The sequence below is a fragment of the Schistocerca nitens genome, chromosome 6, assembly GCF_023898315.1.
Source record: "Schistocerca nitens isolate TAMUIC-IGC-003100 chromosome 6, iqSchNite1.1, whole genome shotgun sequence".
Lineage (NCBI taxonomy): Eukaryota > Metazoa > Arthropoda > Insecta > Orthoptera > Acrididae > Schistocerca > Schistocerca nitens.
In genome coordinates this window covers 584,115,195-584,142,574 of record NC_064619.1, presented here as the reverse complement: position 1 = coordinate 584,142,574, position 27,380 = coordinate 584,115,195, and the positions used below count along the sequence as shown (strand labels likewise).

At 43.6% G+C, this 27,380-nt stretch overlaps 1 protein-coding gene and 1 pseudogene across 1 annotated transcript in view; both read left to right on the top strand.

The window, feature by feature from the left end:
* LOC126263507 (trypsin delta-like) overlaps positions 1 to 27,380 on the top strand; it is a 562,206-nt gene that overhangs the window by 36,164 nt on the left and 498,662 nt on the right. The gene's annotated exons all lie outside the window — the stretch shown is intronic.
* On the top strand, positions 25,864 to 25,981 carry LOC126191798 (5S ribosomal RNA; annotated as a pseudogene).

The following is a 27,380-nucleotide window of genomic DNA, read 5'->3' as shown; positions in this document are numbered from 1 at the left end:
TTGAGAGCAATACAGAAGGAGAATCCGTGATGGCAGTTCAGTATGCGAGACGACAAGGTGCTTATATATTGTTTGATGAGGGTGAAGCGTTTCTGTTTTACATGCCTAAAGACTGCAAGCCAGCTGAAGGCTCTGTCCTTCACGAACGGGTGCTTGGGACAGAATATTTCTAAGTGAACGCACAGTCCTTCACAACTTTTCACATGGAACAGGAATGTTATAATCTGATGAGATGGTAATCCTTGCCTACAGCCTGTATGTGTAATCAGAGGAACAGCATAGTGCAGGAATGCGTATAACAGGTTTAAACACAAAATGTTATTATTTGCCTATATTATATTTTCACACATCACAAAGTATATTCTTATGCTGAAATTAGGAGAACAGAACTAATCTTCGCCAAGACACGGCAGTTTCCAGTCAAGCGCGCTTGGGTGTAGACTGATGTTTGTGATGCGACCCAAATTCAGTTAATTTGTGGAATGTTGTCTTCTTCTCTATACACAGAAGGCAAGGTCCTGATTGACTGACCAACTGACTGACACATCAAGGCCTAGCACAAACCACTAAGGATAGAAATTTGGAGAAGGCGTGGATCTTATACTGCAGCCGTCGTTTAAGAAGAAATATTTCGAAATTCCAACCCTAGAGGTGAAATATTGGATGATGTTTTTTTCTTTTTTTTTCGCTATTAAGGCAGTTTTGAAGCTACACATACGAAAAATGGTATTTGGTCTCTTGGTCAGAAATAACGAGATACTTCTTTCAGCATTTTAGGAAATTTAGCCCTATGGGTGTGAAATAGTGGGTGAAACATTTTTTGGAAATATATCATTATTAAAGGACTACTGAAGTATTTTTAAAACTACATCTATGAACATTGGCACTTGACTTCTCGGTTACAAATAAAAAAAAAATGCTTGATTCGGTATTTTTGGAAATTGAATCCCTAAGAGGGTGAAGTAGTGGATGCTATTAATTATGAAAATATTTTATCACGAAAGCATTTTTAAAACTAAATCATGAAAATTGAAATTTTTCTTCTAAGTTAGAAATAACAAAATACGTGTTTCACTATTTTTGGAGAAACAACCGATATGGTTGCGAAACGGGGAATGAAAGTATTTACGAAAATATTTCATTTCGAAAGCATTTTTAAAGCTGAACCTTTGAAAATTGATGGTTGGCTTATTGGCTTAGAGATGATAAAACACGTGTTTCACTCTTTTTGGAAATTCAGAACCTTAGGGAGTGAAACAGGTTCAGCCTGAATCACTGACTCATCATCGCCCAGTCTGAACCGAAGCTTGAAGTTTAAAGAGCATGTGGATCTTATACTGTAGGAATCGTTTAAGAAGAGATTGTCCGAAATTCCACTCCTAAGGGGGTGCAATAAGAGATGAAAGGCTTTTTGAGGGTACGTCGCTATTAAGGGAATTTTGAAGCTAGAACTTCGAAAAGTTGTATTTGATTTCTCAGTCAGAAAATTTAAAAATACACGTTTCAGTATTTTTGGAAATTCAGCCACTAAGGGGGTGAAAGTTTTTTGAAAATAAATAATTGCTAAAGAACTACTAAACAATTTTTAGGGCTACATCTATGATAATTGGTATTTGGCTTCTCGTTTAGAAATAAAAAATATGTATTTCAATGTTTTTTTTGGAAATCCAACCCTAAGAGTGTGTAACAGGGAATGAAAATTTTTAAGAAAACATTTCGTTCCATTAAAAAAGTTTTAAAGCTATATTTATGAAAACTGGTATTTCACTTCTCGGTTAGATATAAAGAAATATTTGTTAGGGGACGAAAGTTGCTAGAAAAATATTCCACAAAATGCTTAACAAAAATTTTGGAGTCCTGCTACCAGAAGTACATTTTGGTCAGAAGTACATTCGGAAAAGACCATGCTTATATGGCCCTAATTAACGAGAAAAGCTTAGAAGGTGTTTCAGTTTGTGAACAGTATAAAAATTCGATTAAATAAAAACAAAAATATCTCTGCAGGGCGCACAGTCTATGCGAGTGGGGTAGCGGGCGCAAAGCTACTTGACGTATAAATAAATCATAATGCAAGATTTTTACAACGTTAATAGCGTTGAAGACCCGAGTCAGTGTATGTTATTTCCTAGTAAGTTGGGGTAAGGTGACTACTACATTAGGTGTCTACTGATGGAAGAAGTAGTCAATTTACAGTATGTACTCCAGCACAGTAGGTGTTCATTAAAATCTAAAAGACGACTGCACTGTATTATTCACTTAGTTTTGACAGAGAATATCTTCAGAGAGAAACTTCAACATTTTGTTCGGCGCGTGGAGTGACCATTTCAATCGCCCATTTGAGAAACGTAGACAGGTTTGGTCTCTGAAGCTCGTAATCCTGTCTGTAAGCATGTCCTGCGGACACCCATGTTCATTCAGATGTCATGAGACCATTCACTACGATTTTTATTTCTGGTTGGGGTGCTTAAATTCCGTATTGGCTTTACCAGGGTTTCACCAAACCGATGCTTTCAAACTTCCATGAAAAAAAAAAGAGTAGAAATCGCTTTCGGTTAACTTAATTACGTGCATAAACAGTTCATCCATTCTAGGAATCTAGAATCTCGACCATTTTGCGTGTTATCGTCATTAATACTGAAAAGATATCGGTGAGTGGAATTCCAAGACGTTCGAGAATGTTTTAATTTAGAATGTGAAGTCGGATGACAATGGCAACACCTTTTTGTGTAATATAATCACAAATTATCAGTTTCAGATTTTTCGCTTTACCAGGACTGCTAAACCTTGGTTCTTGCCAAGTTTCATATTTGTAGATCAACGCGAAATACCCTACAGCTTTTGATGTGTATTTGCGAGCATTAAAATATTTGACATAAACGGCCATATCCTTTGGTTGTTTGACTAAGAAGCTTGCGTTTATTATACCGAAAAGGGAACATAGACCCTAGTAAGTGACATAAATTTCAACTTGAAATGTGTACTTGCTCTTGAGGAAAAGGGATCTTAACAGATGGACAGACATGCAGTTGGATAACAATGAGGAAAAGAGCCTATTAAGTTCAGGAGTTATGCACGATTCTACAAGGTCGTTACTTTTAACACTTCTGTTAAGCGGAGCAAAACCAAGATAAGCGGTCCAGCTCGGAGAGGCGCGGCTGGTGTGGACCTAAAACCGCGCCGCTCTATGCAACAAAGAGTAAGTTACGCTCAGTGTCGGTACAGTACATCAACGGAAACGATTCGTACGTCAGTGCTCTGTTTGTAGGTTTTCTCGTTTTCCTCATTATTAACGCACGCCGGCGCATACAGGAACATTGTTGCGCATCTACCAACACTCAGATGCAATGTGCGCAGTGTAAGAGGTGGGTATTATTCCGTTAAACAATGGTTGTACCTGGCAAAGTCATTATTTTCTACCAGTTCCAGTTGACTAGTAGCACTTTAAGACAGTAGCATGATGTCGAACAAACGGTAGGTGTCGTTAACATTTTACAAAAAGATTAACGTAATCGAGGCGAATGAGAAAGACAAATTTTCTCTCTTTCCATTAATCCCGACTTTGCGGAGTCTGCTGATATGGTTAACCGGATTTGACGTGTTAATTTTAAGGGGGGCTGGATGCCCTTCCTGTCGCCACCCCGTATCACACGGACAGAATCAGTGTACCCCAACTGTCTGTGTCTAGGATAAATTGTGAAAGAGTGCAAACGTGTTGCAAATGTCTGCGACCAGTGTAACGGACGCGAAACGTGGGTACCAGCCCGGTATTCACCTAGCGAGACGTGGAAAAACGCCTAAAAACCACATCCAGGCTGCCTGGCACACAAGCCCTCGACGTTAGTCCTCTGGGAAGATTCGATCTGGGGCCGGCGCGCCTATCCGAGTCCAGGAAGCAGCGCGTTAGCGTTTCCGGCTATGCTGCCTGGCGGGTAAGGGCAAACTCTCTGTGCACGAAAGTATGTTACGTTTCAAATGCTGATAAAACAAAGTTATGAGACTTTAAGAAAACAAGGATAAGATTCGAGACGAATGGATGAAAGGGGACGGACATACGAAGAGAAAAGCGAAGAAGACTGGAAATGAAGAAATTAACGAAATAGTGTGGGAATGGTTCGTAAGTGCGCGGGCAAAAAACTTACCTTTATCTGGACCCTTGTTGCAGAGTGAGGTTCTGAAAGTCACTAAAGAGCTTGGAATTACGGAGTTTAAGACATACACAGGATGACTGGACAGTTTCAAAGCTAGGCACAACATCGTGTGGAATGAAGTTTGTGGGGAAGCTAAGGATGTACAGGAAAGTGTAGCAACAGAATGGAAGACAATACTGTCTAATTCAATTGTCAATTATGACCCGATAAAAGTGTTCAATGCTGATGAAACGGGACTGTTTTATCGCGCGCTGCCTTCAAAATCGCTAGCAATTCGAGGTGAGAAGTGCACCGTTGGAAAAATGTCCAAGGAAAGACTCACTGTATTGCTGTGTAGAAACAAGTGAAATGGAGAAGCCACGGGCGATTGGAAAGGCGGCAAAACCGCGTTGCTTCAAAAACATAGACGTCAGTAAGCTTCCTGTCAGATGGCGAAGGAATAAAAAGGCGCGGATGGTGAGTGGTCTTATAGAAGAATGGCTGGGCTCTTTCAATGCCCAAATGAAAAAAGAATATCGCCAAGTTCTCCTCTTCCTAGACAATGCGGCCTGCGATCCGAATCTAACGTTATTAAACACGAAAGTGGCTTGCTTCCCTCCAGGTTCAATCAGCCTCACACAGCCCATGGACCAGGGGTTATTTACACATTCAAGTGTCATTATAGGCGATTACTGATGCAATCTCTTATTCGTATTGTTGTAGAAGCCGAAAGTGTGTTTGCTCTTGTACGATCAGTTTTTGTCATGCATGCAGTACATTGGATTGGGTAGGCAGTAAAGGAAATAAAACCTGAAACTGTCACAAAGTGCTTCAACAATGCGGGGTTTGGGGGTCAAGAACAAGGCGCTTCTGTGGCCATTAAAGTTCAAGAAAATGCAACAGCAATTGCTGAGTTAATGAAAATTGATGAAAATGAAAAACATTTCATGTAGTGCAGAAGATTACATTCGAAGTGATGACTTTCTGTCAACTCACTCCACTTTCACTTCAGTAACAGATTTAATAGAAACCTACAACTCGGAGGATGATGAAGAAGGAACAAAGGAAGAAGAAGAGGAACAAAATGATGTCCCGAGAAAAATAAATATGCCTGAAGAAGTCGTTGCATGCATAAACGATGTTATGCAATTTGCAGCACACAGAAACTGTCCCAACTTGTTGGAAATATTGTGTGCTGCAAAAAAAATTGCCTAGGAAAAAACAATTCTGACCGGAAAATTAAGACTAGTTTCTCTCCTTGATACGTGGCGAAAAAAGTGAAATGTAAAGCAAATAAAATGGGAATAATATGTATGTACATACAATAATAAACTAATTTAAAGTTCGAATAAAAATGTAGAAATGCCGTGTTATTTATCAGTTAGTGTAATACTCCAGTGTTGTATTGTGCAATATACAGTAAATGAACATCTACAGTGCTGAAGATACCTAATTAAAAATGTTTACTGTACTTTTGTGCATGATACCTGTGGTGTCACCGCCAGACACCACACTTGCTAGGTGGTAGCCTTTAAATCGGCCGCGGTCCGTTAGTATACGTCGGACCCGCGTGTCGCCACTATCAGTGATTGCAGACCGAGCGCCGCCACACGGCAGGTCTAGAGAGACTTCCTAGCACTCGTCCCAGCTGTACAACCGACTTTGCTAGCGATGGTTCACTGACAAACTACGCTCTCATTTGCCGAGACGATAGTTAGCATAGCCTTCAGCTACGTCATTTGCTACGACCTAGCAAGGCGCCCTTATCAGTTGCTATTGATATTGTAAAGAATGTACAGACAAGAGCTACGTTCAACATTAATGGATTAAAGTTAAGTATTCCACCAGCTACATCCTTTTTTTCTAGTCTAACTTCCTTGTCCTGTTCCAGACCTCACGCCAGCCTGCGTGAGTTAAAACGCGTGCCTTTCGGCTTCCTCCAAACTCCGTGGGTTGGCTCCTGCCAATCCACAACAATACCTAACAAATCTTACGTAGCCCAGTTAGTTTTGTGTAATCGCAAACTTGTACAATTTGGAATATTATTTTAGTCCCAGGCGATTCCGTTTCGAGTGAGTTTTACTGTAATTATAAAATAACAATTTTCGGATTTTTGCCTTTAGTTGTATTAAGAAATCTTGCTTCTTGCCAAATTTCATGATTCCTGGTCGACGGGAAGTACCCTATAGGTTTTGGTGAGTGTGACCGCGAATATCAAAATATCTGACATAGATAGCCGTGTCTTTTTATTGCATTCCCTTAGAAGCTTAAGTTTTTTTATGCAGTCAGGGCGCCATAAACCTTAGTAAGTGACATCAATTTCAACTTAATACATCCTCCTGTTCCCGTGAAAAGTGGATGTTAACAGACAGACAGACAAAGAGTTGGCTAACAAATGACAAAAATAATAAGTATTTGTAAGTGTGATATAATTACAGATTAACAACTCTCGAATTTTTGCCTTTAGTTGTACTATGAAATCTTGCTTCTTACCAAATTTCATAATTCTAGATCAACATGAAGTATCATATAGGTTTTGAAGAGTGACTTTGGGAGTATCAAAATACTGTATGTGACATAAATGGTCGTATCTTTTGACTGCATTGACTTAGAAGGTTTCAGCTCTTTCATCGCCAAGGGGCTATCGAGTTTAGTACGTAACGTAAGTTTCAAATCGGTTCGCATACTCGTTCCTGAGAAAAAAGTGTTTTTAACGCTCGGACAGACAGGTAGACGGACAGACAGGAAAATGATCCCGTAAGGGTTCCAGTTTTACAGATTGAGGTACGGAAGCATAAACAGAAGGAATCAGCCAGCACGCATGGTCGGATATCACTGAAAATCATTAGAGCTGCAATCCTCTGTGATAGGTAGAGCAGCCACGAGAGTGCATCAGTGTTGTTCGCGTATCGTGTTGATACCAAGGTTCGTAGTAGATATAAGAGGCATGAATAGCGTCGTATGTTTAGTGATTGCTGTGAAGGACACGAAAATACCGTGTACTTGACAGAAAGCACATGGCAAAGCTTGAAAGGCTGCGTCATTGTGGGTCTCCATTTGGACAAAGATCTGTAGAGTATATCGGACGTAACAGAGGTTCGACGTTGAAATGCATGAGAATGTGGGGGCAGGAGTATACTCGTTGTCAAGGTCCCGGTCGATCTCGTCTACTCACCACAAACGAGCATCGCCGTATTGTCCTCCGAGCACTCGTAACCCATTCGTGTCTGCGCATGCACCTGAAAGCCAGTAATGGACCCTTTAAAACATTCTCTGTCATCCCACACGGTTGGTTGCAGACTACCAGCAACCAGACTTGGCACTTCGTCCCGTGTGTAGGCTGCGTTTGGACGAATGCCCTCAAATTCTTTTCAGTGAAGAATCGCGATTCAGTGCTATCCCATGTGTAAGGGCACACAACACTCAGCCACCGAGGGGAAAAAATCTCCGATCCGGCGGGTAACGATATGACAATCGTCGACCAGTATGGCTGCGACCTGGGCAGAAGTCCCGATCTAACAACGTTTTGGAGAGGAACAGGGGTGTTACTGCCGCCGTCATTGTGTTACCTTCATGCGACAGTACTCTCGTGCCATTTTTTTCCAACACAGTCCTCGTCCACCGCTGACACGTTTTTCTGTGGACTGTCTGCGTGATGCTGAGGTGCCCTCGTGGCCAGCAGGATACCTATCTGTCCTCAGCAGAACACGTCCAGGAACAGCTAGGTCGTCAGTTCCGTTCCAGTGCCAACAATCAGGATATCAAGGACCAGTTACAACAGTTGTGAGCCAGCTTAGGTCACGAAAGGATACAAGAACCCTATGACACGCTTCCCAATTGAAGTAGCGCATGTATCCAAGCCAGAGGGGGTGCAACGGAATACTGATAGCGGGCTTATAACGCCAAGTAATTTGCAAATTTGACTGGATTTTGTCACACATCCCTTCAACCCGAGAAGCTTCATTTCGTTTCCTCCCACTCCACCCCCCCTCCTCCCCGGTCTCAGTGCTTCTATTTTTTAGACAGGCAATGTGTTGTGCGCATCTGTAAAGTGTTCGTCCACCACAGAAACCTAATACAGGAATGATTAGAGAAGGTGTGTGGCTTTGCAGGAAATCAAACGCAAAATGGCTACATGAAAAATGTGAAGAAATGGATTACAAAATGGTTATCGGAAGACCTGACTCAGCACACAAAAAAGTCAAAACAACCTTCGGTGAAATTAAAAGCAAGGGCGATAACATTAAGAGTGCAAAGGGAATTCCGCTGTTAAATGCGTAGGAGAGCGAATAGACCGCTGGAGTACACTGAAGGCCTCCATGAACGGGAGGGCTTGTCTGATGACGTGTCAGAAGAAATAGGAGTCGATAGGGAAGGGATAGGGGATCCAGTATTAGAATCAGAATTTAAGAGACCTTTGGAAGACTTAAGATCAAATAAGGCAGAAGGGATAAAATAATACTCCATCGGAATTTCTAAAGCCATTGGGGGAAGTGGTAACAAAACGACTATTCACGTTGATGTGTAGCATTTATGATACTGGCGATATAGCACGAGACTTTCGGAAAAACATCATCCTCAAAGTTAACGAAGAATGCAAGAGCGAACAAGTGCGAGAATTGTATCATAATCAGCTTAACAACTCATGTATCGAAGTTCCTGACAAGAATGGAAAAGAAATTTGAGGATCTGTTAGATGGCGATCAGTTTGGCTTTAGAAAAAGTAGAGCACCAAAGAGGCAGTTGATAATGGAAGCAAGACTGAACAATATTCGAGACACGCTCATAGGATCTGTCGACCTGAAAACAGCGTTAGAGAATGTAAAATGATGCAGGTTGTTAAAAATTGTGACAAAAGTGAGGATAATCTATAGCAAAAGACGTATAGAATATGGACAAGAACCAAGAGGAAACTTTTAAGAGTGGAAGACTGAGAACGAAGTGGTCGGATTTAAAATGGTGTAAGTCAGGGATGTTGTCTTTCGCCCCTACTGTTCAGTTTATGCATCGAAGAAGCAATGACGGAAATAAAAGAAAGTTTCAAGAGTAGGATCAAAATTCAACATCAAAGGATATCAATGATGAGATTTGTTGATGAAATTGTTATCCTCAGTTAAAGTGAAAAAGAATTACAGGATGTGAGGAGTGGAATGATCAGTCAAATGACTACAGAATAAGGAATGAGATCAAATCGAAGAAAGACAAAAGTGATTAGAGTAAAAAAATGAGAAGAGCGAGTGACGTAAGATCAAAATTGGAGATGAGGAAGTAAAGGAAGTTAAGCAGGTCTGCTACTTAGGCACTAAAATAATCCAGGATGGACCGAGCAAAGAGAATATAAAAATCAGAATAGCACAGGCAAAAAGGGCATTCTTGTCTAAAGGAATCTGCAAGTATGAAACTTTTGTGTTAGCAGAAGGGCCAACACCGTGTTACGAAAGGAGGCCGAAATGCACGCATTTTAGCTCACGCAGGCTGGCATGAGAAGGGAAGAACTATACTGACGTGAGGTCTGGAACATGAAAAGGAATGAGAATTCAGAAAGCGGACGTAATTTGTTTGATACTTAACTTTGATCCATTAATGATGAACGTCGCTCTTGACGGTACATGATTCACAATATTATCTGTTCGGAATACATTCTTGAAGTAATTATAGTAACTGAATATGGCGCCTTGCTAGGTCGTAGCAAATGACGTAGCTGAAGTCCATGCTAAACTGTCGTCTCTGTAAAAGAGAGCGTATGTAGACAGTGAATCGTCGCTAGCAAAGTCGGCTGTACCAGTGGGGCGAGTGCTAGGGACTTTGGAGTCTCTGTAGACTAGACCTGCCGTGTGGCGGCGCTCGGTCTGCAATCACTGATAGTGGCGACACGCGAGTCCGACGTATAGTAACGGACCGCGGCTGATTTAAAGGCTACCACCTAGCAAGTGTGGTGTCTGGCGGTGACACCACAGAAACATTGACCTTCATTTGGGGAAAAAATTTCTGTGAATTTACTTTTGGAGCACAGTATTGTATAGTGGTGAGACATGGCCTGTGAGAAAACCGGGACGGAAAAGAATCGAAGACTTTGAGATGTGATGCTATAGAAAAAAGTTGAAAATTGGGTGGACTGATGCCAACAGCCTTGCCGCAGTGTGACACCGATTCCCGTCACATCACCGAAGTTAAGCGCTGTAGGGCTTGACTAGTATTTGGATAGGTAGGTCTGTGTCTACCGAGTGCTGTTGGAAAGCCTGTTGCGCTCAGCCCTTTTGAGGCCAATTGAGGAGCTACTTGACTGAAAAGTAGCGGATCTGGTCACGAAAACTGACAACGGCCGGGAGAGCGGTGTGCTGACCAAATGCACCTCAGTATTCGCATCCGGTGACGCCTAAGGGGTGAGGACCACTATGCTTCAAGGACTCTTCGCACGTTGTGTTGCTTGTTTGATAAGGTAAGGTATGAAGAGGTTCTCCGCAGAATTGGCAAGGACAGGAACATATGGAAAACACTGACAAATAAAAGGGACGGGATGATACGATATCTGTCAAAATATTAAGTAATACCTTCCTTTGTGCTAAGAGGGAGCTGTAGAGGGTAAAAACTGCAAAGAAAGACGGAGATTCGAATACATCCAGCAAATACACTATTGGCCATTAAAGGCACGTTGTCCAAGACGCGACGCACTCTAGCGACTGCGACGGGTCGCTACGTGACGTCAGTTCCCTTTGCTGCGGAAGCAAAGGGAACTTCACAGCAAACATAAACATAGCCAAAGCCTTGCAGACAAACAAAAATTACGCGAAGCGAAATGTAGTGTGAGGAGGGCTGTGCGGGAGGCGTTCAATAAATTCGAAATTAAGTTCTATGTACTGACTTGGCAGAAAATTCTAAGAAATTTTGGTCTTACGTCAAAGCGGTAGGTGGATCAAAACAAAATGTTCAGACACTCTGTGACCAAAATGGTACTGAAACAGAGGATGACAGAGTTTCACAGAGGAAGACTGCACTGTAGTTCCTTCTCTAGATTGTCGCACAGATGACAAAATGGTAGATATCGAAATAGACGACAGAGGGATAGAGAAACAATTAAAATCGCACAAAAGAGGAAAGGCCGCTGGATCTGATGGGATACCAGTTCGATTTTACACAGAGTACGCGAAGGAAATTGCCCCCCTTCTTGCAGCGGTGTACCGTAGGTCTCTAGAAGAGCGAAGCGTTCCAAAGGATTGGAAAAGGGCACAGGTCATCCCTGTTTTCAAGAAGGGACGTCGAACAGATGTGCAGAACTATAGACCTATATCTCTAACGTCGATCAGTTGTAGAGTTTTGGAACACGTATTATGTTCGAGTATAATGACTTTTCTGGAGACTAGAAATCTACTCTGTAGGAATCAGCATGGGTTTCGAAAATGACGGTCGTGTGAAATCCAGCTCGCGCTATTCGTCCACGAGACTCAGAGGGCCATAGACACGGGTTAACAGGTAGATGCCGTGTTTCTTGACTTCCGCAAGGCGTTCGATACAGTTCCCCACAGTCGTTTAATGAACAAAGTAAGAGCATATGGACTATCAGACCAATTGTGTGATTGGATTGAGGAGTTCCTAGATAAAAGAACGCAGCATGTCATTCTCTATGGAGAGAAGTCTTCCGAATTAAAAGTGATTTCAGGTGTGCCGCAGGGGAGTGTCATAGGACCGTTGCTATTCACAATATACATAAATGACCTGGTGGCTGACATCGGAAGTTCACTGAGGCTTTTTGCAGATGATGCTGTGGTGTATCGAGAGGTTGCAAAAATGGAAAATTGTACTGAAATGCAGGAGGATCTGCAGCGAATTGACGCATGGTGCAGGGAATGGCAATTGAATCTCAATGTAGACAAGTGTAATGTGCTGCGAATACATAGAAAGATAGATGCCTTATCATTTAGCTACAAAATAGCAGGTCAGCAACTGGAAGCAGTTAATTCCATAAATTATCTGGGAGTACGCATTAGGAGTGATTTAAAATGGAATGATCATATAAAGTTGATCGTCGGTAAAGCAGATGCCAGACTGGGATTCATAGGAAGAATCCTAAGGAAATGCAATCCGAAAACAAAGGAAGAAGGTTACAGTACGCTTGTTCGCCCACTGCTTGAATATTGCTCACCGGTGTGGGATCCGTACCAGATAGGGTTGATAGAAGAGATAGAGAAGATACAACGGACGACACAAAGACGTACGGCTGCCAGAAAGACGTCGAGCCAGTCAAGGAAAACTGAAATGAGCCACTCACACGATGTGATGCTCTGTGAGCTCGTCTCGCAACATCCTTGCCTTTATAATTTGAAGAACCCTAAATGTAGGGACACTTTTTTAAGAGACAGAATTTTGGAAGAAATCGGTGCACACTTGAAACTGGCAGGTGAGTGAAATATACATCATTTTCCCATTAATGCAAATTTTTCAGTTCTGTTATGAAAATCACTATAATCCGTGCAGATGTAGAATTAGAATGATGAAAATGAACTTGCAGGTCAAGTTTCGCATTACTCTTTTTCTGTGACGATAAAAATTGAAAACGGCAACTACATTATGAAATGAACAATCTAAAGTACAACGGGAAAGTTACATTTTACAGTACCTTCACTTTGAAAGTAAACGGTAGAATGGTGTCTTCCAGTTGTGAAAAACCACCACCAGATTGTTGTACAGCTTTCTGTAATCAATAGATGTTCGTTTTTGAGGAAGGCGCTTCTCAACAGATTGCGCAAACAGTATGCTACAATAAGTAATTTGTCACATTCACTTCAATTCATTGGTAGAAGATGGTGCTCAAAAAACTTGTGCCAAAAGTGCACAACTGTTTTACAAGGCCCTTCTGGTCTGACACAGTTCACAATGGAAATTCGTCTTTTGTAAATCCTGGAGTCATCTTTTGAGTGCAGCTTGTCAAGATTAAATGTTCATGTCATCCATAACGATGTACGCTGTCAGAATATAAGAATATGCAAGGTCATTTGGATGGGAATAAAGAGTCAGTCGGCCACGAAAGTTGTCTTAGCTTGTTCCAAAATTTTCTGCATGGGAGAAACTGACAAGTGTAATTTGAGGAAATTTTGTGAACAAGCACGGACATTATTCCTTCCACATTTTTGCCAGTGTATACTGTAGACGTTCAGAATGAAAATTCTAGAGATGTGTAAGGTGTAACCCTATCTTGTTGTCAAGAACTTGAAACAGTGCAATGACGCTAGCGTGCGCTTATTGTTAATAAACTTATCTTTCATTGGAATTTTAGGTGAAATGTGCAAAAACAGATGGAGGAACATTCGGGACTCGTATCAGAGAAATAAACGAGAAAGAAGGCTTGGAACAGATTCACACGCCTCAACAAAACCAAGAAAATGGGTTCTGCTTGAACACTTGGCTTTCCTGGAGACAGTTCAACAACGTATATTTGTTGATTTTAAGCACAGTGCTTTCATCTGCACATCTGTTTCGTTTCTTCGCTATTGTAAATAATAATTTTTGCCTCATATTGATATATTTAACGAGCTACAACCAAAAATACTTCGTTCCAGATCTATCTCCAATATTTCTCTATCGGAAGAAACGTCTGACAGTATAGTTTCTGACACTGAAACTGATTTCGAGGAGAATACAGACGTTGAATCTCCTCAGCCAGAAACGTCTGAAATGACAGAGGTGGAATGCACAGTAGATCTAGGTACAACTTCCAAGCAGTTGGATCAAGAACCTCGTCCCAGCGGCACAAACGTACGTAAAAGGAAGAAGTTGCGTTCTGAGGACAGAATATTTGACCTGCTCGGAAAACGACAGAGTGAGCGGGAAACGGCATTTGAAGAAATAAAGAAAAGATGCCTGGAGACAAGTGCAAAGGAAGATGATGTCGATTTGTCCTTATGCAGCATCGGCCTGCCAATGAAATCATTCCATCCTACTATTTTGGCGGAGACCAAAAATAAATAAAAAATAAAAAATCTGCATTCTGGAGATGGACATGCAACTTGAAAATGAAAAGTTTCGGACTACGGCAGAACAGCCTAAAACTATCTGAGGCGATTGTACCGTAAGCGACATGCACTGTATATTTTCTCTTTTGTAAAAATGTTGCTTCATTTATAAAAGTGTGCAGTTCTTATTAAAATGCATGTTGTTTCATTCAGTTTCACGAATTTTTTTTTTGTCATTTTAAATCAGTTACAATTATGAAAATAAACTTGCTTATAGTGTTGAAAATTATTCTTTTATTTGTGGCACTACAAACTGAAAAGACAAGTACATTATAAAATTAACTATATTAATAGGAAATATGGCTGTCCTTCATAACAGTAATAATCATTTGTTGTTCTTGTCTGGGTTTCAAATTCTGTTTTGCCAAGGTACAGAACCTTCATTTGCGAAATAATCTGTAAACTGCTTTCTAACCTGGAAACCTTCCATTTGAGAGAAACCGCCATGAGGTGTGATGGGCAACAACGTTTTGCGTTGGTTTCTGCAGCGTTTTATCCTCGGTTTAGTAGGGCTCCCCATTTCTTTCGAGGTAGGCATCTCTCAATAGATTATGCAAACAACATGCTGCAATAACTAATTTGTCACACGTAGTCACTTTAACAGCAATTGGTTGGCACAATACTCTGAAAACTTGGGGCCAGGAGTGCAAAACTGTTTTCTGAGACTCTTCTGGCCCGACACAATCTGTAATTGAAAATTCTCTTTTGCGCAGCCTGGTGTGCTTCACTTCTTGTATATGGTTTCATCATGTGTTTGGCAAGACGGAATGCTTCATCAGCTACAATGATGTATGGTGACACAGAATCTGGAAGAGCAGTTGCAGGAGGATAAAACTCCATTTGGCTAAGCAAGGTCGCTATTTTTGATTTATGTAATATTCAGCTGTCTCCTTCTTTTCCATATGATCCAACGTCTATCATTACAAACTTATATTTTGCATCGACAATAGCTAAGAGAACAGTAGAGAAATACTCATAGTGATTGTAACAAAGTGATCCAGAATTAGGCGGGCAAATCATTATAATGTGCTTGCCATCTATAGCACCAACATAGTTTGGAAACTGCCATTTGTTACAAAATTCCCTTGCATTTTCCCAAAGTTTCTCTTTCGAAGGTGCTGGCAGGTAAAGTGGAGAAAGTCTGTTGACAAAGGCGGTGAGTACGTCTTCCACTAGTCTGCTGATGCATCCTGTGGAGATTCGGAAGGAGAATGCTAAGGATGCGAAAGATTCTCCTGTTGCCAAGAACCTGAAAATAAGAGAACCCATTAAGCTACTATTTTGAATAGACTTAGCTTCCATGGGATACTAGTGAAATATGCAAGAACAGACGGAACATTTTTGTTGGAAAAGGACCAGTTTTTCTGCTAATGTGGTGTTGGGGATAATAATTGAAGCCTGTGGTTGATAATTTTTTGTTAAGATGACCATGTACATGTGTAATGAAATGCATAACAGTATTTGCTGAAATAATTTCATTCATACCAATTCACTATGTTTTGTGGTGTACCATAAAAATTAGCTTAGGTCATATGAACGAAGGTAAATGTTGTGATGCTCCTTGTAGATTCCTCTGTCTCATGTATGATACAGATGACATGTGTGATAAGTAAAAGATTATTGTTTTCCATATTCCCTCGAATACGGTTTATGACCGAATCTGATGAATTTACGTAAATGTAAATATCATAGGACACATTCTCATGCATTTCCTTACAACTTTTGTTGATACATTTAACGAGCTATAACAAGAGAGACTTTGTTCCAGATATGTCTGCAATATTTTGCTCTCTCAGTTGAATGAACAAACAATTGTTCTGATCCCAACGCCGCAAATGTACATAAGATAATAAAACTACACGTACCCTAGCGTCACTGCGAGTTTTTCAGCTGCATTGATAGGTTTCTTGACCAGGTTGCACGATTTTCTCTGTATGTCACTTTCTATAAGTTCCAAAACATGAGCAAACTGGCTGACACTTAATCTGAAATAATGTCGAATTTCGTATCGTCTTTTAAAAGGTGCCTGTTAATCAAAATGTTGTAACAGCCTTCATCGCCACGTGTCGCAAAAAGACAATGAACCTTCTTCTTTTTCCTTTTGTTGTGGAGCCAGAACAACGTAACTGTGTCATCGTCTCCTTCTTGCTGTAAAATATCTAAGTACTTTAAAGTGAAATCGAATGTGGCTCTACTCCTCTACATCATTCAATGACAGACCGCAGCTTTGGAAAGTGAAGGTGAAATACAGCTGAGCGACAGATGGCATTCCCACCGTACTTATCGCATGATATACTGTGCAGCGACAATGCGATACTCATGGGAAGTAATACTCAAACCCAGCGTCGCTATGATTTACCTACCACATCATATAAAAAAATATAACTGATAGCAAGGCGATATTAAACTAATTTGAACGTTTTTTCGCTCTGTTGAAAAACGGAAATTTTTGACATTTGTTGGTTTTGTTAGGACGTCTACTTCTACTTGGGTATCCTCGTCCTGATTCAGAAGAAAATACTAGAGGTGAGCCATTTATCCTCCTCCCAAGAATGAGAAGAAAATATATTGAAGGCAGCATGTCTTTACTTTTAAGAAACCTACATTCCGTGGCATTTTAAATGAAATTGTCAAGAGCATATGGAGAAATATTAGTAACTCATAGCGGAGAAATATGACATCAAATGGTTTCATTAGGTCAAAATGTGTCAGCGAAACAAAACAAATGCATTCTCTATCGTGTGATGACCACATGATTCACGTTGCGAATCGACAGAACTGGCGGCTAGTCGCGACGCTCCCGGAGATATGTGAGCCCAAATCTCGGAAACGGAGTCGATATAATTTTGATCTCAACTTTAAAAATAATTTCTATATGCTAGCTTATTTTCATCGGCAACGATGTATGACCTAACGTGAGCCATACGCAAAGTAGCGCGCGACCACATTTCTCACTGTACACAATTTAAATTTTATGCAGTAGGTTATTTGTAAATTAAGTATCGGAATAACTGTGACGAATATCGGAAAAATAGACACCTCACTATCAAGCTGCGATGTAAAACTGTAAGATACGCAAACATTTTTTTTTTTTTTTTTTTTTTTTTTTGCCTCACAATCGATAGAGAAGTAATATACAGCGAAAATAACACGCAAAACCGGAAGAGATAATTTTCAATTTTTTAAAATAAAAGGAGAATCTGTATCGAAAAACTAACACTGGGAGCCGATGTAACTTTGTTCCATTAACATACAGTATTTTTTACAGCAAGAAAATCGGAATTCTTATTTTTCTTATGTATTTGAATCCGCTTCCGTCGACAGTCTGCCATGGTGGGAAGAGAGGAGGGGGCAGCGTCGTAGTCGCAGCGAACTGTCGCGTCTTGCACAACGTAGCTTAAAACTGCTACACCAAGAAGAAGTGCAAATGATAAACGGGTATTCATTGGACAAATACATTATACTAGAACTGACTTGAGATTACATTTTTACGCAGTTTCGTTGCATAGATCCTGCGTAATCAGTACCCACAACAACCACCTCTGGCCTTAATAACAGCCTTGATACGCCTGGGCATTGAGTCGAACACAGCTTGGATGGGTGTACAGGTACAGCTGCCCATGTTGCTTCCAACACGATACCACAGTTCATCAAGAGTAGTGACTGGCATATTGTGACGAGCCTGTTGCTCGGCCACCATTGAGCAGACGTTTTCAATTGCTGACAGATCTGGAGAATGTGCTGGCCAGGGCAGCAGTCGAACATTTTCTGTATCCAGAAAGGCCCATACAAGACCGGCAACATTCGGTCGTGCATTATCCTGCTGAAATGTAGGGTTTCGCAAGGATCGAATGAAGGGTAGAGCCACGGGTCGTAACACATCTGAAATGTAACGTCCACTGCTCAAAGAGCCGTCAATGCGAACAAGAGGTGACAGAGACGTGTAACCAATGGCACCCCATACCGTCACGCCGGGTGATACGCCAGTATGGCGATGACGAATACACGCTTCCAATGTGCGTTCACCTCGATGTCGCCAAACACGTATGCGACCATCATGATGCTGTAAACAGAATCTGGACTGATCCGAAATAATGACGTTTTGCCATTCGTGCACCCAGGTTCGTCGTTGAGTACACCATCGCTGGCGCTCCTGTCTGTGATGCAGCGTCTAGGGTAACCGCAGCCATGGTCTCCGAGCTGATAGTCCTTTCTGCTGCAAACGTCGTCGAACTGTTCGTGCAGATGGTTGTTGTCTTGCTAACGTCCCCATCTGTTGACTCAGGTATCGAGACGAGGCTGCACGATCCGTTACAGCTGTGCGGATAAGATGCCTGTCATCTCGACTGCTAGTGATACGAGGCCATTGGCATCGAACACTGCGTTCCGTATTACCCTCCTGAACCCACCGATTCCATATTCTGCTAACAGTCATTGGATCTCGATCAACGCGAACAGCAATGTCGCGATACGATAAACCGCAACCGCGATAGGCTACAATCCGACCTTTATCAAAGTCGGAAACGTGATGGTGCCCATTTCTCTTCCTTACACGAGGCATCACAACAACGTTTCACCAGGCACCGCCGGTCAACTGCTGTTTCTGTATGAGTAATCGGTTGTAAACTTTCCTCATGTCGACTGATGGCTATAGATGTTAAGTCCCTTAGTGCTCAGAGCCATTTTTCCTCAGGTCAGCACGCTGTAGGTGTCGCCACCGGCGCCAACCTTGTGTGAATACTCTGAAAGGCTAATCATTTGCATATCACAGCATCTTCTTCCTGTCTGTTAAATTTCGCGTCTGTAGCACGTCATCTTCGTGGTGTAGCAATTTTAATGGCCAGTAGTGTAATTGAAGATGTACGTTACAGGGTTATCTGTATGCTCTGTAAGGGCTCATTTGCCATTCGTGATTTTGACATGGTTTTTATATTTGGAAAATTCGATTTTGACTATCTAGATTATTTGAAAATGGGTTCCAACCAGAAAGAAGTCATCAACGAAAGAAAAGTTAAATTTACTACTTCGCCTGTTTTTTCGTTGTATTAATGGTTGTGCTCTCTGCTAATGCCTTGGCAGATATAACGAAGAGAAAAGTGGAATTTAAATTTAGGGCCGGCAAGCGTACTACTGACGGACAGTATCAAAATTATTGCTGAAATAAACGACTCAATTATAAAACGAGTCATCATTCATCTGGCTGCCTTGTATTGCTACAGAGATGTCAAGAAGTTTTCGCACAGTATGGTGACAAGTAGTTCTACACTGGCGACTTGTTTTCCTCACCACTGGCCGACTTGTGACTGAAAACTCCATCACCCAACAGGTTCCGACTGCGATATTTTTGCTTCAGAGCGATCCCGCCAGCACCCTTTAGCGACCATGTACGCGACCGTGGGTGCTTATTTAGTGAACGGTCCAGAAAACTCACCGCGACGGAGGGCTCTGAACTTTCCCGTGCATTGCGTCACAGCGTCAGATTTATGCGACGTACCCTGGGCACCGCGCTCGGGATATAGTTATTATCTTGTGATTGCGGCGATTACAAGCATACAAATCACAATGGGCTCCGTAAATATTCCTCGAGTCGCGAGGTGCCTGGAGCGCGTCCCAGGAACAATAAATATGGCGACCTGGCGCTTACGGCCAACATGCTAATGACGGCCTCGCAGTGCGCACGTACACGTACGGGGGCGGGGGTTGGCATTGCGAGCCGTTTAAACGCTAATTGCAAGCCGGACGCGAGCGCCGTAAATCACGGATTACCGTGCCGCAGCCCGATGAGGCGAAAATTGGAAAACATAAATACCGGGATAAATTACGGTGTTTTGCGCGACTCGGTATGCGTGCGGTAGGTCTCGCCTCTCAATCGGTCTTCTGGAAAAATGAGATTTGTGGGTGGCCATCAGGGACTTGGCTATGAGAGAACGTGCACTAGCTTATCAGAAGCGCCTGTAATGCGGAATTCACCAGTGGATGTCGCCAGAGGCTGACCCGCAAATATAAATCGAAGCGGGGCGCATTGTATTGTATGAAGAGAGGCAATAACAGCAGGAGAGCTCAGTAAATTTTAACGTGAGTAACATATCCATCAGGATTACTTCAGCCTTTCTGAAACCCAAGTGGCCTATTGATGATATGAATGCAAAGTGGAAACACGGAGAAACAACCACACCAGACGTGATATAATGACGGGGAAAGACTGTCGCGTCCACCAGCATCTCCGCCAGCACCGCCTCCTTCCCGTTACCCAGTGTGGCTTTCGGCCGTCCTTCTCTTCCGACGACCTTCTCCTTCACCTCACTCATCTCCTTTCTGACTAACTTAATTCCCGTCGCTCCGCAATCTTCCTCTCCCTGGACCTGGAACGAGCTTATGACCGCGTATGGCACTCTGGTCTCCTCTTCAAGCTCCAAACCTTCGCCCTTCCCATTAACTACGTCCGTCTGATCAGTTCCTTTCTCTCCCACCGTCCTTCCTAAGTCACCATCCATAACACAGACTCCTACACCTTTTTCCCCGCCGCCGGTGTGCCCCAAGGCTCCGTCCTCTCCCCCCTTCTGTACCTTTTGTATACGGCGGACATGCCGCCGCCGTCACCCCCCGTCCACCTTCTCCAGTTTGCCGATGACACCGCCTTCCTTGCCATTGCCCCCACCCTGCAGCGCTCCCAACACCTTCTCCAATCCCATCTTGACCGGTTCACCGCTTGGAGCAACCAGTGGTGGCTCAAGGTCAATCCCTCCAAAACCCAGGCGATCATTGTAGGCAAAATCACCCCTTCCTTCCTCCTCCTTGATTTCTGTCTCACTACGTCCGTCTGATCAGTTCCTTTCTCTCCCACCGTCCTTCCTAAGTCACCATCCATAACACAGACTCCTACACCTTTTTCCCCGCCGCCGGTGTGCCCCAAGGCTCCGTCCTCTCCCCCCTTCTGTACCTTTTGTATACGGCGGACATGCCGCCGCCGTCACCCTCCGTCCACCTTCTCCAGTTTGCCGATGACACCGCCTTCCTTGCCATTGCCCCCACCCTGCAGCGCTCCCAACACCTTCTCCAATCCCATCTTGACCGGTTCACCGCTTGGAGCAACCAGTGGTGGCTCAAGGTCAATCCCTCCAAAACCCAGGCGATCATTGTAGGCAAAATCACCCCTTCCTTCCTCCTCCTTGATTTCTGTCTCACCATCTATGGCCGTCCTATCGCCCTCACTCTCACCCTTAAGTACCTTGGCGTCATCCTCGACCGTCGCCTCTCCTGGACTCCCCATCTCCGGACAATCCGAGCTGAGGCACGCTCCCGACTCCGTCTCCTCAAGCTCCTTTCCGGCCGTACGTGGGGTCTGGACCCCTCCACCATACTCCACACCTATAAATCCCTCATCCGCCCTATCCTTTGTTACGCCAATCTGGCCTGGATCTCCGCCTCCCCCTACCTTTTATAAATCCCTCCAAATCCTTGAACGCCATGCTCTCCGCCTCGCCTATTGCATCCGTCTCCCATTCCCCACGCGGATCCTACACGATCTCATCCCCTTCCCCCACCTCCTCCTTTTCCTTCAAAGGATACGGATCCTGTACACCTCCCGGAAATTCGATCCTCCTCATCCGCTTGTCTCACCCATCCTCTCTCACCCCCGCCCACTGCCGTGCCTGTATTCCCACGTCCCACCCAGTCTCCATCTGTCCACCCTCCCCCACCCAAGGTGGCTTCCGCCAGCTCCCCCTCCCTGATGATGTCCTCCTCCCCTCCATTTACCCCTCCTATCAACTTTGATCCTCCCCCCCCACTTCCTGTGTCCTTTCCTTTAGGCACCCTCCCTCCCATCTCTTTCCTTTTCCCCCGTCCCTCCACCCCTCTTCCCCCGGGCTTCTCCTCCCCCTTCCTCCCTCCCCCTATCTCCCCTGCCCATGGCATCTCTGCTCTCCCCTCTCCTTCTCCCGTTCCCCTTCCTCCTCTTCCTCCTCCTCTCTTGGCAGGTCCCCGGACTCGCACACTCTCAGTGAACATTCGCGCGCCGGAGATCATCGCCATCAGTGTCTCGTGTGTGTGCCTTCGTTTGTGTTTCGTGTTCTTTCACCGTCACGCCGCCACTGTTCACGTGTGCAGTCGCCGTCTTCCATGTTATGTGCGTCGTGTCAACTAGTGTTAGTGATATTTCTCGTCCAGCGTGAACGGCTCCATGTTTTTTTGTTTTTTAGTGTCTACATTTTTTGCCCGCCGATTGGATTGTATTTTCTGTGCCACCTATATGTAATATTTATTGTAAAACTCAAGGCTGAAGAGCGGCGTGCTATGCTGCTGACAGCCCGCCTTTGTATAAGGTGTTCAAAATCACAATAAAGAAAAAAAGGAAAAAAACTGTCCAGTATTGTGAGGATGTTTGTAAAAAAAAAAGAAAAAACAAAAAACGGATGAAATCAGCGGGATGGATAACTCATGAGTTACAAATTGCTATCGGCAGTCCAGTGAGTTCACAAAAGGGGGTACAATGGTCGAGTAACTCCTCGTAAGCCACAGAAATGATTAGCATTTGAACCATGTCGGCCCGCGGATTCGAGGTCAACATCCACATCGTTGTTCAATAATACATACCGGTAAAACGTGCCTGCGGCTCTCGTCGCCGCTATAAACCGAAGGTAATGGATCAGTGTGATTTGAGCAGACGTGCTAGTTGCCTCGAAGAGATATACGCGAACCGTACCGTAAAATCAGTGAGTTTGAAAGAGAGCGCATTATTAGCATGAGAGAATGTGATGCGTCCATCCGGGAAATTGCTACTTGTGTAGGGCGAAGAATTGCGGCAGTGCAACGGGTGTGACGGGTGTGTGCCGAATGGGTCACGATAGGCCGTAGAACACGATGATATGAGTCAGGCCGCACCACTGAGACCAGTCCCCGACAAGATTGACACCTCATCCGAATGGCATTGTAGGACAGATCTGCTTCCTCCTCGTCTCTGGCACAACAGTGGAACAATGCAACACATCGTACACTATCAGGGGTGACAGTTCATCGACGTTTATTATGGCATGATTTAGTACTGGTCGTCCACTTCCCCCACTACCTATGACGAATGTGCAGAAACATGCTGGACGGCAATAGTATATGGAACGACGTCACTGGGGGCAGGAATGGCATCAGATGGTGTTTTCGGATGACTCCAGGTTCTCTTTGTTTGAAAATGATGGCCGCATTTTGGTTCGCCGCGAACAGGGGGAGCGGCATCACAGTGACTGCGTTCATACAAGACATACATTGCCAACTCAAAGCCATATGATGTGGAGTGCTATTGGGTACAACCAGAAATCGCAGTTGGCGCGTGTCCAGGGCGCTTTGACCAGTGTGACGTGAATGACATCCTGCGACCCGTAGCCATTCTTCAACAAGGCAATGCACGACCACATGTTGCTGCACAAACACGTGCCTCCTCGTTCTCACAGGATGACAGCGTTTTGCCCTGGCCCGCCAGGTGACCATATCGCCAATCTAAAATGTGTGGGATACAGTGAAACGGCGGGTGCAGCGCAGTGACGCATTGCCAACCACCACAGATAGACATTTGGAATTAGGTGAACGCGGCGTGGATGGCTATACTAGGACGCCATTCGCGCCTTGTATGCGTCGATGACATCACGCATAGAACAAGTTAGCAGGGTCCATGGCTGACCCTGTGCCTACTGGGCAACAGGACACATACTGAACCGAGGTGACTGGAATGCTGATCATTTCTGAAGAACATACTAACGTATGTGTCCCGAGAATATGAACATCCTGTCTCTAATCGTTGAAGTTTTTTTTTTTTTTTTTTAAACAAGAGTGTGTATTACGGCTCGCCTTGTATAACGGGCGTCGTGTGACATCCGACGGCAGTTTTAACTTCCATAAATGTGGCGTTCAGAACCTGAAATAGTCAGATCATTCTTATAGACAATGTCTGAGTATCCTTACTGTCTTCATAAACTAGACCATGTGGCACGGTGCCCGTCATAAGGGACGTACCACTAGTGCGTATTTCTGTCACCCGAGTGACGATGAAGCGACTGTGGTAATCTAAGTCCACGTGCGCAATAGCGTGATCGTCGTGTTCATGAAGACCGTTTTACAGGAGCAACGTTTTGGTCAAAATCGACTACTCGAAGTCCGTGCGCATTTCGTGACCGCGTGTAAATCAGCAGACTACCCTATCACTAGTCTGTCATAACGTGAATTATCCGTAGATTTTACCGAGTGCGGAGTTGTCAGTTTCCGAGTTTGCTGCATATTCTCGAGCAAATAAATGTATATATCTGAAACGTTCGATCAATACTTTTCCTAATCTTTCAGTTGTCGGGAGTATAGACATTGTACCACATGACTTTTGACAAGAACATCTATTATGAATTTTGCTTTGGTCAGTAATAAACTCTAGTAACATCGCCTGTTCCTACACTTTGTTACTATGTCTCGCCTTATTTGCAAAAGGATAGTCCCTCATAACCTCACTTTCAGCGTTTAGGTGCCAAAGTGCACAGCAGACAGCACTAACAACACGCAAAGTTTTGGCGCTGGCATGTAAACGAAATTGACCACTCAGACTCAGTACAGGAATAGAACACCGGAAGCGCTGCAGTACACTCACTTGTCTCAAGTAGACTAGTTAAAAAAATGAAGTCGATCGTTTAAAAGGGCTTAAGGCCAGCGAGAGGGCTGCATCGTCAGTCTTATTGCTGCATTCCTTTTAGTTTATAGAACAACATAAGTCGATAGTTGCGAAAAGTCTAACCCATAGAATGAATGACACGAACATATCCATACTCAAAGGGGTGTACCAGAAATAGCTGATAAACATCGTAGAGAAATAGTGAAAGCACATACCAGTAGCCTCCATACTTATGTGAGCAGAAAGAATGTTACATTAGGTCCATCCAGTGAAGAGCAGACAGTGTAAATCATGATAATAATAAGAATTCCTTGTGGCTGAAAAGCAGGATGCAAATCTTTGAATTGGACAGCACTTCTGTGGCTTGTATGTTCATAATCTACCCCTGTGATTCAACTGGGGAGAGGGGACGTACAGTTTAACGTGGAATCCGAACCACGTATCGTTCCTGGTGAATTCTCGCATCGTTGAGAGATGAAGACTAGGCCAAAGGCAAATGAAACTTCCTGGTCCCACCGGGATTCAATATCGCGACGTCTCTGTTTCCAGTCATGCGCTTTACCGCTAGACCGTCTTGCCTGACAGTTAAACCAACTGCAAACGTGCAATCGCGCTCAAAGGGAGCATATGAGTGACTACAAATAGGGCACAATAATCGGTATACAGTGGATTTGTTAGTATCGTTTCGGCTCGTGCAGGGCTTGGAAAGACGACAGTGAAGCATGTATTAAACCAGTGGTTAGATGAAGGTCCTATGTCGTAACGTTCAAGTGCAGGACTATGCAGTGCGTCCCCAGCAAGAGCTAATCGCTTTATTTTTCATGTGGTCGTATAGGAACGTGTAGTTTCGTGTTATGGTAGTCGATGCTGGACTGCTCCAACCAATGTGCACCTGTTACTGCTGACTGAAAATGTGATATATCTGTTATTGTTCAGAAATAATAACGAACAGACTGTAATGGGCACGTGAATAACCTCACTGAATAACTGAGTGGCGAAATCTGTCGGGTACCACATCAGTCTCTATTTTGGTGATGGCTACCATGGTGACTGCAGTGTGGCCAAATTGCTAAGTGATGCAGCGAATGCCAACGGCCTTGCCGCAGTGGTAACACCGATTCCCGTCAGATCACCGTAGTTAAGCGCTATCGGGCTGGGCTAGCACTTGGATGGGTGACCATCCGGTCTGCCGAGCGCTGTTGGCAAGAGGGGTGCACTCAGTCCTTGTGAGGCAAACTGAGAATCTACTTGATTGAGAAGTAGCGGCTCCGGTCGCGTGAATTGACATGCGATCGGGAGAGCGGTGTGCTGACCACATACTCCTCCATATCCGCATCCAGTGACGCCTGTGGGCTGAGGACGGCACGGTAGCCGGTCAATACCGTTGGGCATTCGTGGCTTGTTCGGGAGGAGTTTAGTTTTTTAGTTTTAGATGCAGCGAATAATTATCAAATGTTATGTTCTGGGGTGACATTGGTTACAACATGCGCTCTGCTAGATATTGACCGCAATGTGAAAGACAGGTGCCACGCCATTGAGATTGCAGAACCAATACTCGTACTTCAAGCATCTCCAGTAGTTGTACTTCAGCAGTATAGCGTACGCGTACATGTGACGAGCTACTTGCAACGTTTATTCGAAAAAAAAGTAAGTGTTACCGCTTGTTTGGATTTAATTTTCGTATTTAAGGGTAAATAACTGCTATCAGTCAGTTACATTGAAAGTGGCTTCAGTTAATTTCTAATTGTCTATTTAGTGCTCTCTCTCTCTCTCTCTCTCTCTTTTTTCCTAACGTTTAGTCCGTTTTACTGGAAAATCCGCTGTTTCTTGTAATTTGGCGCATATATTTTAACTTCGTGGCCGCACGCCCTGCTTTTCACCAGAGTCGTCAGCTAACCGAAGGTAGTGATGTGGGCACTTTCTGTCTGTGACTAGCGGAAGCTTTGTTCTGTGTGTGTATATCATATGAAGGGCTTATTTCAATAGTGATACAAGTCCATTTTTGTTCATATTGAGATACAGAGTCCTAAAGATAAATGAGCGCTGAAAAATCTGCAGTTGAGATACCAGAAATATTCAAGCATATGGCTTCTTGTTAGAGATTGACCTTTCTTTCTGTTTGTTTGGCTCATTAATTTCAGAAGCATTATGGACATAAAAGTGGAGGTAATGGAGTTTTACCACTTTTGAAATAAGCCCTTCATATTACCCTCTGTCGGACATCTAGGACCAACTCGTTGTTTGCATAAACGAGCGTGGAAAATCGACTGACAACTACCAGTCAGGTTGGCCCGTGTACCACACCATTAACCGTTAACCCGCACCGAGCGAGGTGGCGCAGTGGTAGCACACTGGACTCGCATTCGGGAGGACGACGGTTCAATCCCGTCTCCAGCCATCCTGATTTAGGTTTTCCGTGATTTCCCTAAATCGTTTCAGGCAAATGCCGGGATGGTTCCTTTGAAAGGGCACGGCCGATTTCCTTCCCAATCGTTCCCTAACCCGAGCTTGCGCTCCGTCTCTAATGACCTCGTTGTCGACGGGACGTTAAACACTAACCTAACCTAACCGTTAACCCGCCACGCGGATTCGATGCGATTTAGG